General features: G+C 40.6%; 1 protein-coding gene across 1 annotated transcript in view; it reads right to left on the bottom strand.

Moving 5' to 3' along the window:
- Positions 1–14725, bottom strand: part of CDH20 (cadherin 20) — a 199324-nt gene that overhangs the window by 183794 nt on the left and 805 nt on the right. The window lies entirely within an intron of this gene.

Raw genomic sequence — 14725 nt, 5'->3', positions numbered from 1 at the left:
AAGGAGGCCATATAAACCCAAACGAGAGAGCCTCATTAGACACCGATGCTTTTGGCACCTTGATCTTGGACTTTCTGTCTTCAGAACTGTGAGAAAGTAAATTTGTTTTAACACCCAGTCTGTGCTATTTGTTATGTCAGCCCTAGCAGACTAATACACCACCTTTGCCCTTATTCTCTTTAGTCATTCATTTAATCTTCAGCTTATGTTAGCTTGTGGAGACATAAAGTAAATTACATTGTAGTGAGCTACAATGTGAGATTGACCAAAATATCCAATTTTGATCTTGCTTATTCTTCTTTTATCACATGCATGTGGTAGTTTAGGAGTTTGTATAGTGCTTTGGTCTAATTTGGGATGTTGTTGCATTTGGTTTTTAGTGTTGGTTTGGAGATGATACTGTATGAGTATGTTCTGATTCTCAGTACAGAACCTCTACATGCTGAATCTGTATATATCCATGGAAAAATAATCGTCACTGTACTGTGAGGAATGAATCTCTAAAAAGTGCATATTAATGACAGTGAAGAGGGCATACTTCTTTCCATGGCCAAAACAGTGGAGTCATTATGGAATCTGTAGGAAACTTTTACTAAAGACTCAAATTCCTTCTAAATTAGCCTATTTCTAGCATGTCTCATATTCATACATCTCACCCTGGGAAGGCATATTCAGAGAATAACTGTGCTTTAGGTTCAACCTGTAAATGAGTAATTCAAACTGCTAACCATTAACAAATTTCTCTAGTTTTTTTCCAGGAAAAAGACAAACACCAGGACCTAAATCCACCCATTCACTTTGGATTTGGGTTGGATTTGTTAGGAGGAGGCTGACGATGAAGGTCACACAGAAGATCTTTTAGCTGGTAGGGCACAGAGAACAGATTTATCGAAATGCCACCTGGTGCCTGTGCTTCAGAGATGGAGAGGATGGTTAGTTGTCCTGGTAATTTCAGTGTTCCTCCCAGCTACTCACAAAGAGTATACATTTCAGCCCCTGCAGTCTTCCACTGTTACAGCACAGCCCATGTGCCATTTAAAAATACATTTACTTTACCTAACACATCACAAAGCTACACTTAGTTTCCAAGAAGTAAACCGTAAATGTAGTTATTCATATTTTTAAAAAGCTGACAACTTTTTCCCTTTTCCACATAGTTCTGCCTACTGCTCCCTCCCAACACCCTTCCTAGCTTTCCATATTCCTTTCTTAGCTCTGGCTGTGCTCTCAGGCCCTTCACTCACCACCTTTGCAGCCCCTGCTTTCCCAAAATGGCAGGGACCATCTGGAGTTCTCATCTTTCTGTGGCTGTGTCGGTCAGATAACACACTGCCAGAGATGTGGACTTAGAACATTCCAGCATTGAGCTGGCACAGTGGAATGTTTCAGGGCTGTTGTAAAGCACCAGGCTATTGATGTCGATGAACCCCCACCATTCAGAGAGGGGAGCTCTGTGCCATTGAGAAGAGGCACATCCTGTCTCTGCTTTGAAGAAGTTGTGACTCAGGAGATGGTGGAGAGAAAATATCCACCTGGACAACCACTGACACTGGTGAAAACACCATGCAACATGGTGCACAAATGTGTTTGAGTCCAGGGGAGAACAACAGAGTCTTGGGGGTGGGCAAAGAAATCTATGGCCAATTGAGGTCTCACTCAGGAAGAGAAGTTTTGAGCCATCTCTGGGAGAAAAAAAAATCAGAGATAGTTAGAAAGAAAGGTGGTTTCCTCCAAAAGGTGGGGGTAACATGAGCAAGGCCGTGGCAGGAACAGTTCCCAAGACTGAGAGTAAGAAAGTGACTATTTTTGGCACAGAAAGTCATACTCTTATTTTAAAACATTTGTTGAGACTTAAAATGTTCCAGTGGACCAAAGAAATAATGTGAAATCAGTTGTAGCCGGGAGAAGGGTTATTGGCATTTGGCACTGAAGACATAAAATAGCACATTTAAAACTTTACAAAGGCAAGGCTCCAAACACCTAGGGTCATTTTTATTGTATAGTCAGCAACTAATGAATCTATATTGGGTTCTGAAATGCATAGAACACTGGAGGGAGGACAATTGTAATAATTGGCCAAAAATATATCACGACTGTTAAGAAAACATTAGCAACCTGGAAAGGAAGAAGAGTGCTTTTTCTATGAATTTCTCAAAGTCTCTGAAGAGCTACATAGGGAGTTTTCCCTTCAAAATTATATTGAGAAAACTCTAGATTATCCTGGAGGAAGGCCATGTGAGGGAGAGAGGTAGAGAAAAGATAAGCCATAATGTGGCTGCTCCAAGGAAAATCATTATTTCAAGTTTATTGACAGCATCTCATCTCCTTAATTATGGCTTTTTGACAGCTATTCACTTTGCATGCATAGAATCCCTTTGAAATAATTCATAATCCAATTTGTCTTGGGACCAGACAAATGTTTAAGAGAGATGATATTTTTGTTTTTGAGCTGTTGATAGTGGTTAACAGTCTAGGAATTGTTAGACCTGGGGCTATGTTTCTTGGATTAACTTTCTCAGCACCTCCTCCCATCCTCCATGCCCCATACCCATTCATTTTATAATAAAATCACATGAGCTCTGAGGGAACAGAAGGCAAGAGGACAACTGATAAACTATCAGGTTATCTGGCATACCCAGTAGAAAGTAACCAGCTTTGGTCTGGTGAGAATGGCCCACCAGCACCTTGGGACAGCTAGAGAGAAGCTAAGCTAAGAGAGAAGGGGAACAAGACAAGTTTTGGGCATCTGACTTCACTTATGAGACTTTCTTTTTTTTAATATATATATTTTATTGAGTTTTTACAGAGAAGAAGGGAGAGGGATAGAGAGTTAGAAATATCGATGAGAGAGATCGGTCAGCTGCCTCCTGCACGCCCCCCACTGGGGATGTGCCCGCAACCAAGGTACATGCCCTTGACCGGAATCGAACCTGGGACCCTTCAGTCTGCAGGCCTACGCTCTATCCACTGAGCCAAACCGGTTTGGCGAGACTTTCTTATGTTTTTAAAATTTGAAATGCTACATCCCTAGGTTTACCTGTATTCAAGTTAAAGGCCAGAAACACTTCCCTATTCAGCTTTCAATGACTTTGGGTCATTTATAATTTTACATAATCCTGACCTCTTCTCTCAATTAGTATAATGATCATAGAATTAAATTTTGCAGTTAACCTCATATCTAGATAGATTTTTTTTGGCCAAGCCTCAAAGAGAAATGTATGTGTCAAACTTGCATTTTATTTTGTATTTTTGTGTTCCTTGAAAAATTCTACTTATATTCACGAATAAACAATACTTGTCAGAAGCTATGCTTTTCAATTTTTAAAAAAAACAACACATTTTTCCTGGGCTCCTTCCATAAATTGTTTATTGTTTAATATGGTTGTGACTTTTCAATGCAGTTACTTATTTTTGATGCCTTCAATTTGGCTTAAATATTCTTTTACCCAGCACCAAAGGTATGAAAGGTTTCCTTTTATCTCAAAGATACAAGACGTATCTTTCATAGGACACAAATAATGGTGGTTTGGAATGGGGAAGGGAAGGTAACAGATCTCTTTGCTTAAAGGCTGCATATCATAATGAAATGAGCTTTTAATAATGACATATTTCCTCTCTACCCTTACACTAAATAAGGCCATGCCTTAGTGGTCATTCATTTTCTCCTCTATACTTTATTTAGTCCTCCCCCAGTTATTCATATCCCTTACCCAGTGACTTCTAAAGGTGGCATTACAAGGCCAGCTACACTTTTCAGAACCATGATTGAGCGTAGAAATTGATGTCACATGGCTTTTGACGCCCACACTGACTCAAGGAAATTCAAGGTCAGGTACTACAGCAGCACATGCTTGCGTGGTCCACTCCTCAATACTCATAGGATCTTTCTTTCTCAGGTCAATTCCTAATTTATTCTGTCCGAATCCTCCCAATAACCTATCAGATCCTACATTCTGGGTAGCTCACACATGATTAAAGGTGTGCTTTCCTGGTTTCACATTCTATGCTTCTTGGAGTTGTAGAGATGTTTGCTGTGACATGTTCATTTAGGAGATGTCTTGGTTCTTGATTTAGAATATTGCCCACCATAAAGTATACCGAGAATGCTCTTTTTAAAAATGTTTCCCCTATGGAATAATGTAAAAACGGGAAATCTGTGAATAAAATATCAGTGCGCTGATCTCCATTCCACTTCATAAAGTCAGATAAAGGTCTTCAAGCCACAATTTTGCATGGTGGAATGGTACCCTGATGAGCAAATGTTATGGTAAGATGCTCAGCAAGGAAGTTATATTAGACATGTGCCTGGGTGGGCGGGGAAATGGCACAAGACTATTTCATTAGCAGTAGATGGTCCCCGTCATCGACAGATAAAGAACAGGCTTTTTGGCCAAGTCTTTGCCTTTTGGCAAAACAGTTGTCTGCAGAGAGCTGCATAGGATGCCATTTTAAATCCTCTAATAAGTGTTTGGGCTCCTCCTACAATGTCCTTGATGCTTTGCATGAATGATAAACATAGAATCATGGCCTTCAGTAAGTGTTGAAGAGCATGTAATACCAGGGCAACATTAAATTTAGAAAGCAAATGCTGAACTGGGTTTTAAGTCCTGTGGACTAATGTCTGGAATGGTGGGAAGGAGGCAGCATTACTGAAAAATAGGAAGTTGCCAGATTAAATTGGTGAAGTTGACATTGTTTTCAACTAAATCAGAGTTACCAATAGGCTGAATACAGGGCTCTCTGGTGGAATGGTTTAGAGCAGTGGTTCCCAAACTTATTTGGCCTACCGCCCCCTTTCCAGAAAAAATATTACTCAGCCCCTGAAAATTAATTTTTTAAAAATTTTATTTTATTTTTTTTAATATATTTTATTGATTTTTTACAGAGAGGAAGGGAGAGAGATAGAGAGTTAGAAACATCGATGAGAGAGAAACATCGATCAGCTGCCTCCTGCACATCTCCTACTGGGGATGTGCCCCTTGACCGGAATCGAACCTGGGACCTTTCAGTCCGCAGGCCGACGCTCTATCCACTGAGCCAAACCGGTTTCGGCAATTTTTTAAAAATTTTAATAGCAGTTACTCATCGCCCCCAAATGCACCTGTGGCCATCACCGCCCCCCTGGATCGCTGCAGCGCCTACCAGGGGGCGGTAGCGCCCACTTTGGGAATCACTGGTTTAGAGCTTTTCAGTGTCTTTTTGGCACTGAAATAATAGAGGCAGAGAAAATAATTTAAAAAATCAGTTTGGTTTTATGAAATATCCATCAAGATAATCATAAAAGAGAAGATAATCCAATAAGAGAATCCTGTTAAGAAGAGAGCACATGTCTAATGATATAATTGTCTAAAAAAATGTGACCATTAGGATTTACTGAATTTTTGGAAATGAAAATGATCAATCTTGTTTTCACTCTGGCGCTTTCAGCCTGGAGACCTGGGTTCTAGTTCCTTCATTTACAGAATAGTGTCTGAAATGTCATTACTAATCTTTCTTCTGTAGACTTACAAAACCCCACAAACCTCTAAAACCCCTATTTGGCTCATTTACTTAAAGTTAAATCATAGGAATTTGCACTGTTTGAAGGGAGTGGAAATAGAAAACCACAAATAATTTTTTTAAATGATGCATTTTAAAACATCACTTAGAAGATGTTTGGGGTATTTGCAATTAAATAGCTATAGGTGTCAAATTCTAGAAATCGCCAACATTCTGAACAGAAGCATGTACCCCTCCTGAAGGTTAAGGCAGTATGCTGTAGTAGTTATGACATAGACTTGGCACCTTTGTACTGACCCAGGTCTAAGCAACAAGGCTGGAATTACTAGCTGTGTGATCTTACACAAGGTACTTAACTTCTCTGTGACTGAGTTTCCTCACTTACAAAATGGTGATGACACCGCTTCCTATTTCATGTTTTTTTCCTCAGGAATATATGGAATAAGATTGGTGAAGTGCTTTACACAGTACTTGGCACAGAGAAAGTGGTTCTTATTCTGTATGGCACATGATAAGAACTCCTTTCCTGCTTACTCAGTTTACCCCTATGACTCTGAATATGTGGGTTAGAAAAACATAGATCCTGCTTTTATTAACAGAACTACACAGTAGTTACAAGGTCAGTGCTAGCCTATAAGGAAGCATTCACATACACAAGGACTAGAAAGCATCCGAAGAACCTCTGGTACTTCCCCCCCCCCACACCTGTTTGAGCTCTGCCTCTCATAGGCCAGTCATCTGCATGTTCCTCTCTGATGTCCAAGAGCTCACTACTCCTCAGGGGAGCCTGCTCCAACGTAGGACAATTCATCATATGGAAAGAAGCTCATTATTATTCTGGCGAAAATTTTGCTCTGTTGTAGCTTCCATTCAGGGGCCCTGGTTCAGTTCTCCATGGCAATGCATACTTAATTTAATTTCTATTTCACATAGAGATATTCCAGATACTTGAAGGTGACTGTTATGGTCTCTCTAAGTCTTTGCCATGTCAGGTTTGCCATTTTGAAAACCTTCTACCATTTCTCTCATATGGCATATTTTTGAGCCCCTCAGAGGCCAGCAGGTGCTATATTTTTCAGACACAACTTTGGTAGAGCACAGTGAGTGGACAGAATGAGACACCTCAGATGTGCCTCGACCAAGACAGAGCAAGGCCAGGACTGACTCATCCCTGAAAAGAGTGGCGATCAAGAGGCCTGGGTCTCAGTGCCAGCTCTGCCTTTCCTTGGCCAAGGGCCTTGGCATGCCACTCAACCTCCACATGATTTTTTGTTCTCTCTGGCATTTGTTCATGTTAAATTTCAACTTGTTACATCTACCCCATCCTAGCAGCTTTTTTCATCCTATTTCCTCACCTAATGTATTATCTATTCCTTCTGGTTTCATTATATTTATAAATATGATTGGTGAACCATCATGTGCACATCCATACCACTAATGAAAGCAAAATGTAATAATGTCAAGTCCAAACAGAGGCCTGCAACAGAGCATTCAACATCTGTTCTGGGTTAACCATGATTTCATTCACTTATAAAGAAGTGTTTATTGATCACTGACAATGTGCTAGGCATGACCTTTGGTTCAAGGGATGTAAAAATGAACAAGAGAATTCCCATCTCTTCTCCCGAGACCTGGAGTCCAGTAGACAGTCTATTACTTGGCATTTGGGGCACTGTGATATTAATGAAGGCATGTTCACTTAATTTTTTCTCCAAAAATTTTGTCTAATCTTTTTTTTAATCATCTGTAATGTGGCTAACATAACTATGAGAATTGTCTGTTTTATACTTTGAAAAATGGATGACTTATCCTTAAATTGAAAATAAAATGTGTGCTTTAATAAGCACTATGTGGGGGTTAAACTTGGCTCTATGGCGGTGGTTCTTGATCAGGAGTAATTTTGCTCCCCAGGAGACATGAAAATGTCTGGAGACTTTTTTGGTGATCAAAGCTGAGAGGATGCTACTGGCATCTTGTGGGTAGAGACCAGGTATCCTACAATATGCAGGACAGTTCCTTTCTCACCCTTCCAATGAAGAGTTAAGAAGTGTCTGGGCCCAAATGTCAGTAGTGCCGAGATTAAGAAGCCGTGCTCTGGGGGAGGCAGTGTGACTACCTGGTTAGGAGTACAGATATGGGACCTGGACAGGTCTGGGTTTGAAATCTGTCCATGCGACTGCTTCACCTGTGCTTCAGCTTCTGTGTCTGCGAAATGAAGATGGTAACAATGCTGACTTCACAGAGAGGATCAATGAGGTCGTGCCTGTGATGCATGCAGCACAATATCTGGCACAGGCCGGGTTAAATAAAAGGGCAGTTATTTTTATTGCTCTGTTTGCTTTCTCTCTAAATGCTACACATTTGAATTGATACAATCAAGCTATATACTAGTAGATGTATCCAAAGAAATGGACAGCACTTCTCTATCATGGAGAAATCTGTTGTTTTCCTGTGTTTAAAGAGCACCCCACCAGCAATTTGATATCCAAATGCTCACCAGCCCCTGTGCTTAGCTGCCTGAGTATTCCACTGAGATGCTGAATTGCCAAGTGGATTAATTTTTTTAACGACTACTTGAGGATTTTGTTTCTAAATGCAAGTATACCTCACATTTTTAGACTGAAATATATGTTTCTGATATTATGGAGGTGAGAATATAGACTAAGGGTAAAGCTAGATATAACTATCACATTTCAAAACTATAACATTAATGAAGATGTCCTTTGATTGCTAGATACTATTTTATTTCAATATAATTTGTAGTGATAATGCAAGCATACTAAGTGATACATGATAGTTATTTATAAGACTAGAGGCCCGGTGCATGAAAGGGTCCCTAGGCCTGTCTGGGGCCTGCCTTCCAGCTGCTGGCCAGGGTCTTCCTTCATTCCGCGCCACCCCCTGGTGGTCAGCGCACGTCATAGAGAGCGATCAGTCTCCCAGTCGAACTCCCGCGGGGACAATTTGCATATTAGGTTTTTATATACATAGATGAGCATCATTGGGAGTTCTTGCCAATTTGTGCAAAGTATGCGCACAGATTTAGATTCTTATTTAATATAAAAAAAACTTACAAGACACGTGCTCCCAAGTGTGGCTTCTTTCAGTGATGTGATGATGGTACTGTTTCAAATTCATACTCCAGATGAGCCCTGGGTGCAGGGAATCAAGAGATTTGAAAAAGTGCTATTGGGGCTTGTATTGTTTCCAGAAAGTGAAGAGGTAAGGGAAGTCCGTGGACTTGTGTTATAGGTGGGCACAGAGATGACTGTAATATCTACTTGGTTTCCCCCCCTGACCTTAAAAGATGGTAGGTAGGTGATACTGCCCACTCTCCATGTCTAGTCAAAAAAGATCTTAAATGCAAAGATTTGAGCATCTGTTTTGATACTCTTATTAGAGTCCTAATAATCTTTCAAATTTAAAAACATGTATTTGGTTGCTTTTAGAAATTACTGCTAAATGAAATGTCTTTAGCCAATTTCTAATTAAATTGCTGAATGAAATTACTTTGGTTGGTTTAAAAGGTTGGTTTAAAAACAAATTATAAGTCCTTGATTATTCATAATATCTACAAATTAACCCAAATTAGGACTTGGTAAGGATTCTATGATATTGACTTTATAAAGTGAAACAAAGTAAAATGCATCCTATATAATAAAAGCCTAATATGCAAATTGACCAAACTGCGGAACGACCAGCAGAACGACTGGTCGTGATGGTGCGCACTGGCCACCAGGGGGCAGACGCTTAACGCAGGAGCAGTCCCCTGGTGGTCAGTGTGCTCCCACAGGGGGGAGCACTGCTCAGCCAGAAGCTGAGCTCACAGCTGGTGAGCGCAGTAGCGGTGGCGGGAGCCTCTCCCGCCTCCATGGCAGCATTAAAGAACAGCGAGCCGAGCGTAAGTAGCAGCGAGCAGGTAGGCAGACATCCCCTGAGGGATCCTGGACTGCAAGAGGGCACAGGCCAGGCTAAGGGACCCCGCAGCCAGTGTACGAATTTCGTGCACCGGGCCTGTAGTATGATATAAAATGTACATTATTCTTTCAATAAAACATCATATACAATAACTTTAGCTACAGATTTTTATAAGTGCATCTAAGTATTTAAACTCAGGTACACACTTAAAATGTATATCCATCAATTTTCATAAGCTACTATTTAATAAACTGTACTTTAATTTATTGCTGGAAAGTGGAAACCAAAGTTTGGTTCCATCCAAAATTATCAGCCAGAGAACAAGAGTCCTGTACTGCCCATTCTGCCATGCTATTTGACCACAACTCAACTTGAATCCTAGTAAACCACTCTCTCTGGGTACAAGGGGTAACTGAATCTTCATGCTAATTCTATCCTGTTTTTCTCTTAACTGCTAGCCCCCAACTATGCCAATAAATTACACTATGTACTGTTCACTAGGATAACACTAAGACTACCTTGTTCATTCAAATAAGGTCAGACCTAAAAGAAAGAAAAAAGTCAGGCTGATGATTTATCTAGAGGCATTTTAGTTCCTTATGAGCCCCTGTTTTTTTTTATTTTTGGTGAAAGGTTCACATAGCTTATTTTAGTTATAAATCAGGAGCAGGGGTAGATAGGTGTAAGTGTACTGGGCATAGGTAATTTCATATTAGGGTTAGGTTTCTGTTTTCCTGGCAGATGTTGAACACGGTGTTTCAGATTGTGGTTGGGCTTGACCAGTTGCCATATGTCAAATAAACTTCTCTGACAACCAGATATGGCCATTGCCATGATATGAAATTATTATTTTATTACTTATGTTTACTCAACATGGTCATGATATTAATGAGAATAAAGTCTAAATTTTTTTATTAGTTGGTGAAACATTCTTATATATAGCAACAATATCCCCATTTCAGGCACTGCTGGTCATGTCTTTGATATTTGTACTTTTCATGGTATTTTACATGACCAGCTCTTACTGCTTTGGGAGAAAAAAATGAGTGGTACCATTCTAACTTAGCATTTTCTTTAAAAAGATCCACAGTTTATAGCTTTCCTTACTCCTTTATTGTAGTTATTCACTGATGTATTTCCATACCAAATGTGCTCTCTTTTATGATTCCTTAAGCTTAAAAAATATTGCATATACCTTGAGGGGAATTGGATCATTTCTATTTCGAATTGCACTTGAGTAATGCTTTGAGTTGAATACTCTGAGGGTTCTAAAATTAAGTTAATCCATATGTAATTAGGAATGTTCTTAACTAGACAGTCTTGGTTAGCAGGAGATTGGCAGGTTATTCTCAAAGTCTAGCAAACCATAAATAGCAATTAAATGAGAAAAGGCTAAATTTCTCTTGAAAACGTGTTGTTGTCATAACTTAATATGGCAACATGATTTTCTATTTTTAATTGTTGTAGACTATTTGTAAGATAGAATTTTGCCTTCTGAAAGCTTGATAGTTCTATAATTTTGTACCACTTATGCTTTTTAGCACTTGAGTAAGTATTTTGCCTTTGCCAGACCTTTTGATTTACGATGAATAAAATAAACTAAAGGTTAGTAAAGATAGTTTTGTACTTATTAAATACATTGAGACAAAATGAATATCCTGGAGAAACTAAGTATTTCTCTTTTGAGATTTTGTGTAATTTATTATGCCTTTTAAAAATAACATAGTACTTTTATTCCCAGTACAGTTATACTTAACTTTGACAGTAAAAGGTGTTCCTTTTTTAATTCAAAGAATGAAAACTTTGCTCCATACTCCATGTCAATATTGGGATTCAGGGAGGATTTGAACGTGCTAAATTCATGATTCTGTCCCCTCCTGAGATGCTATGTACTTAATGCGCTCTGTAGTCTCTTACTTGTTTCTCCATTTGCACAAGTCATTTCAGAAGGAATTTATGACAGTGACATCTTTTAGTAAATAAGTAAGTTATAGTCTACTGTGTACAATAACTGTAGATTCTCAGCTGCTTAAAATTACCTTTATCACTTAAAATACATTTTCTTTTATCTCCTAATTAGCATGAAAATACAGAGGAGGTTATTTCTTCAATTAAATGTGCAAAATTAATCACTAGGCAATTTGTTTCACATTATAAAATAATTAAATGTAAAAAATGGAGTATTTACTTATTTACCCCTACATGCCTGTGAAAAAAGTGTTGGAAAAGTGCAAAAATATAGTGCTATTTGCATATATTTTTATTGAGCCAACACTAAGGCTTGCACCTAACTGGAATCTATTAATTAATACCAGAACTACCTAAGCCATTCATTCTTACTATAGTTTCCCATGCTGTTTTAAAAAATGAGAAATTTTTCCATATTCAGAGTAGAGCCTGGGGGGGGGGGGGGGCAGGAGTGACAGCAATGGGTCTAGCTCTTCAGTGTTTTGGGAACAGAGATAAGTTGTTTTTTTTAAACTAACAGGATTTTCCAAAGTACCATCAAAGTGAAGCAAGTGAAGAGAGAGGTGATGTGTTACTTTCCTGCTTTGCCCTTGCTCTTATTTTCGCTGCTCTGCACTCCTGATTGCAACACCACCAGATCAGAATGAACAATTAACTGTCTAATTATTCCAGTCACACCAGCCCACAATGAAATCTTTATTCCGTGTTTACAGCAATCTTTGGCAGAGGCTGTCTTGCTGTTTCTAAACTAAGAAGAACTGCCCTTTGGCTCCTCTCAGCATCAGCTGCCTTGGTTTCAGCCTTGGATGCCAATAATCAGACTGCTTTTTCTTCCAAAGTAGACATTTTTTTTTTTAGGGTGAAAAGACCTATTCTCATCACCCCCCATATATTCTGGCTGATTTATGTTCTAGCCACTGCAGCTCTTCCTTCCGTATCTCTTTACATTTTTCCTCTGTCCATAGAACACCACCAGGCAAACCCCCATTCTAAGTCTAAAACTGGAAAAAATGCTTAACCAAACAGTGCTCACTACTATGAAGGAAAGAAAAATACAACTACTGGTTTATGGGGAGAGGGAAGTCAAGGAAATCCCTCCTGCTTTTCTAAACTGCTAATTTTCTAGCTCAAATGGCATTCAATGACTTCTCCACCAGGGGAAAACGTATTCACTTTTCAGTGGCTCTCTTGATTACTTCCAACTATTTACTTAAATTCGTCAATAGCTGCATGTCTTTGGGAAGCTTCAGAGGTTGAGGAATATTTACAAATACATAAGGGGCTGAAAGAGTACCTCTGAATCTCTTTGAAATGGCAAGGGCGAGCTATTGCAGTGTACAGGCAGGGCCGGAGAAGTTAACACCAACCCAAAGATAAGATGCAGGCAATGCCTTTACCAAAGGGAAGAGGGAAAAACACCTGGGTTGGCCCTTTTTGAACCATCTGATGGAGTCCCCTCCCTGGACCTGAGAGCAGATGGTAGCCAATGCTGGGTCTCATTGCTCAACCATCTTTCCCAGAAGAACATTTTCCTGTTTTGCAGGGATGATGGCATCTTTGTTCCCATACTGGTCTCCAAACCCTCTGTGACGGTTCCCCTAACAACCGATGCTTGGCTCTCAGCTCCCAGCACTCACCACATTCGCACTGCTGATCCTGTGAGAAGTGGGTCATAAAATTTTACAGGGGAGAAAGGTAGAAGGGGGTGGTTCAGTAGTATAAACACTGATTAAATTTCTGGGCAACTCGCCCCAAATGAAAGATAATTTTTTCTACAAGTATGCACAAGCATGTCAAGAATGCTAAGTCATTTTTATGTGTGTACTTCTCCGTTTTAATTTCACACTGCCACATGGCACACATGCTAAAAATGTATCTATCTCCTTAACCTGCAGTGTAGCAAACTTTTCACAAAACTTTAAAAATGCATATTTTATGGACTGTCTTTTCCCAGGATGCTCAAAGCATTTTGGAGATACAAAATGACAACTATCCTATTAGGAAGGCATGGCTATGGGTGCACTAGCAAACAGGGAAAATCCGCACTGGGAAGGAAAGGTTATACCAAAGTCAGTGGCAACAGCCTACCCAGATTCTGAGATCTTGGTTCCAATTCATACTACTTTCTGCATGCTCTTCATTTGTCTCTCTGACAGGAAGGGATGTGGCCAACAAGGAGGTTTGACCTCATCTCCCATACTGGTTTAACTTGGACACCATTCTCCCACACTCCTGCCCTATTTTCTGAGTCATCAGCTGGCCAAGCCTGTTCCATGGAGGAGCTCTAACCAGGGGCCAGGCCAAGAGGAGGCAGCCGCAGGTGCCCTTGTGGCTGCCTCCACTGTTGGGAACTGAAGCCTGCCCCTGCCAAATAACATGCCCAGTGAGACTGTGAGGGTCACACTAAGAGAAAAATTAATTTCCAGACAGTATAATACACAAGAGGAAAAAGCTGGGTCAAGCATGGGGTTCCAGACTGGCAGTGCCTTCAGGGTTCCACTGCCAGATGATGCAGAGAAAGGTAATCAGATAGACATTAATATTCATTTGTGGCCTTGGTGCAAGCACATTACACAGTTGTGACTTTTTCTTGTTTTCACTGTTCTTAGGTAGATCCAGTTCCTTAGTTGGATCCCTGACACTGCCACATCTCTGTGGGGTAATTTTCTTTGGTGGGGAAGATACATCAGGAACCAGAGGGTGTCAGGGGACATTTTATTTGGGGAGGGGCAGGCTCAGTTTCCAGGCGAACTATAACTGTCAGAAGACAAAATCCTTCCTGGCATTCGTGCCAATAACAACATCAGTAGCGTTAATACTGGTGATAATAATGGCAACAATAATGAAACAGCAAGCTGTGAATCTTTCAGGCGACCAAGCAATCCCCATTGATCTGCTTCCAGTGCTCTTACTCCCTGCCTGGTCTCCGCAGGAGAAGAAAGGCTCTGGCGCTGCCTCGGGGCTGCCCCCCAGGTTTCAGCCCCCAGCCCGCCCCGAGGTGGATAGCCAGGCAGAGGTCCGGCTTCAGCCTAAGTCCAGCCCACAGTCTCTCCTGTTGCTAAGGGCCAGTTGGGTTTCCGCTGTAGCATTTCCTTTACAAATCTGCAACTTTCACCTCTCACTGCCCCCTCACCTCAGTACTTCCGCCCTACCCAGTGCAACTACAACGTGCAAAGCCCAAACAACCCGCACGCAATCCAGCAATTCAGAGCTTTCCCTGGGAGTGTCAAGGCCCGGGGACAGGAAAATCCGGGGAGTTAGCGATGTCCGGCAGGTGGTCGGGACCCAAGTCATCACCACATTTCTTCTCTCTTCGGCTTGAGCTTCGGGTGGGGGGGCC

Source organism: Myotis lucifugus, unplaced genomic scaffold (assembly GCF_000147115.1).
Source record: "Myotis lucifugus unplaced genomic scaffold, Myoluc2.0 scaffold_36, whole genome shotgun sequence".
NCBI lineage: Eukaryota > Metazoa > Chordata > Mammalia > Chiroptera > Vespertilionidae > Myotis > Myotis lucifugus.
The sequence above is the reverse complement of the archived record's forward strand: the minus strand, read 5'-3'. Positions and strand labels throughout refer to the sequence as shown.